This window comes from Microtus pennsylvanicus, chromosome 2, assembly GCF_037038515.1.
Source record: "Microtus pennsylvanicus isolate mMicPen1 chromosome 2, mMicPen1.hap1, whole genome shotgun sequence".
NCBI classification, from domain to species: domain Eukaryota; kingdom Metazoa; phylum Chordata; class Mammalia; order Rodentia; family Cricetidae; genus Microtus; species Microtus pennsylvanicus.
Window position 1 is genome coordinate 101,388,959 of NC_134580.1, and position 2,426 is coordinate 101,391,384.

At 47.8% G+C, this 2,426-nt stretch overlaps 1 pseudogene; it reads left to right on the forward strand.

Annotated features, from left to right (window-relative positions):
* Window positions 1-230: 230 nt before the first annotated feature.
* On the forward strand, window positions 231-785 carry LOC142845042 (ferritin heavy chain pseudogene; annotated as a pseudogene).
* Window positions 786-2,426: the final 1,641 nt, after the last annotated feature.

The window sequence follows — 2,426 nt, forward strand, 5'->3', positions numbered from 1 at the left end:
ATGGGGACCTTGGGAAAGTGTTGAAGGGAAGGGGAGAGGCAGGGAGGGGAACAGAGAAAATTGTAGTGCTCAATAAAAATCAGTAAAATGAGAGATTCTCGCTGGGAGTCACCACGTTTTCCTGCTTTAACAGTGCTCGACCCCTCCGTCCCCAGCAGGCTGCTCCAAGCCAGAACCCTCTGCAACATCATTGCTCCAGCATTGCCACTGAGCCTTCCCCAGCTGCCACCATGACTGCTGGGTCTCCCTTGCAAGTGCACCAGAACTTCCACCAGGGCTTGGAGGCTACCATCAACTGCCAGATCAACCCGGAACTGTATGCCTCCTACATCTATCTGTCTATGTCTTGCTACTTCCACCAGGATGATGAGGCTCTGAGAAACTTTGCCAAATACCTTCTGCACAAGTCTCATGAGGAGAGGGAGCATGCTGAGAAACTTATGAAGCTGCAGAACCAACGAGGCAGCCGAATCTTTCTGCAGGATATCAACCAGACCGTGATGACTGGGAGAATGGGCTGAATGCAATGGAGTATGCACCGCACCTGGAAAAGAGTGCGAATCAGTCACTACTGGAACTGCACAAACTGGCTACTGACCAAAAATGACCCCCACTTGTGTGGCTTCATTGAGACGCATTACCTGAATGAGCAGGTGAAAACCATCAAGGCACTGGGTGACCACGTGATCAACTTGTGCAAGATGGGAGCCCCTGAAGCTGGCATTGCAGAATATCTTTTTGACAAGCACACCCTGGGCACCCTGGGGCACAGTAATGAGAACTAAGCTGACTTCCCCAAAGCCACAGTGACTTTACTGGTCACTGAGGCATTGCGTGCACGTCCGTCTGCCTTTATCTTTTCTGTAAGTCACATCAGAACATCCGCTTAAGTTCTTTAATTTGTACCATTTCTTAAAATAAAGAATTTGGTACCAAAAAAATCAATAAAAAAAGGAAAGAGACAGAAGTCATTCCTGATGTGGGAGTGTCATATACCAATCTGTTGATTTCATTGGTTAAGCAATAAAGAAACTGCTTGGCCCTCATAGGTTAAAACATAGGTGGGAGGAGTAAACAGAACAGAATGCTGGGAGGAAGAGGAAGTGAGCTCAGACTCGACAGCTTTCCTCTCGGTAGCAGACGCCTCAGAGAGACGCCATGCTCCCAGCTCCCGGGCAGACACATGCGATGAAGCTCTGACCCATGATGGACATAGGCTAGAATCTTCCTGGTAAGACTGGTGCTCACAGATTATTAGAGATGGGTTGATCAGGATATCAGAATTAGCCAGTAAGGGCTAGAGCTAAAGGGCCAAGCAGTGTTTAAAAGAATACAGTGTCCGTGTAATTATTTCGGGTAAAGCTAGCCGTGTGGGGGGCCAGGGTGTTGGGGATGCAGTCCCGCCGCTCCTATTACTACACATTCCCCACATGGCATGTCCACTGCAGCTCCCATAGATGGCTGGGCAGTACAATCAGTGCTTGTGGGACCAAGAAACATCAGCTGCAGGACATAAAGGACACATGCCACTCCAGCAAAGATCAGTACTGATGGGAAAGACTTGCTTCTTGAGAAAAGGAGTTATTGACACCTGCTTGTCTTTTACAAACATATCTGGCCTAACTTCTGAAAAATTTCTCACTTGTGTTCTTAAGAGTTAGAACAATGGCAATGGGTTTCTGATCCTACTGCATGTACTGGCTTTGTAGGAGCCTAGGCAGTTTGGATGCTCAACTTACTAGATCTGGACGGAGGTGGGGGTTCCTTGGACTTCCCACAGGGCAGGGAACCCTGACTGCTCTTCGGGCTGAGGAGGGAGGGGGACTTGATTGGGGGAGGGGGAGGGAAATGGGAGGCGGTGGCGGGGAAGAGACAGAAATCTTAAATAAGTAATTAAAAAAAAGAGTTAGAAAATAAACAAACAAAAAACAAAAACAAAACACTGTTCACCAGAGAGAAGGCCCAGGGAATAAAGTGTTCTTGGTATAATGATTTGTCAAAGGAAAAGAGACTCCAACAAGTATGAAAATTGTAGGCACAGCCTGCATGGAAGAAACACCATTTGAAAAGGCAAGGAAACCTGCCTGGCTCCTGCTGTGCCCCTGCCCCCCCTTCCCTTCAGTGCATAGAGGTGGAGGGCTGCTGGTGCAGATTTCCGGTTAGAAGGATCCCTCCTGACTGCCCGTGCTGCAGAGAGTTAACAGCTAATGCGATGGAGCAGTGAGCAGCCTTCATTTCATCTTGCTACTGTTTGCCAGAGTGCGCTGTAATCTATTCCAGGCATCTGCAACTAGAGGCAAAACATGCCAATTATTTTTATTGATCTAAATCCTTCATAGGTGGGACACCTTGCCAGGGCAGCATATGGAAATTTAGATAAGGAAATGATTGCAGAGACATGGAAAGGGCTTTGCTATTTGGAAAAG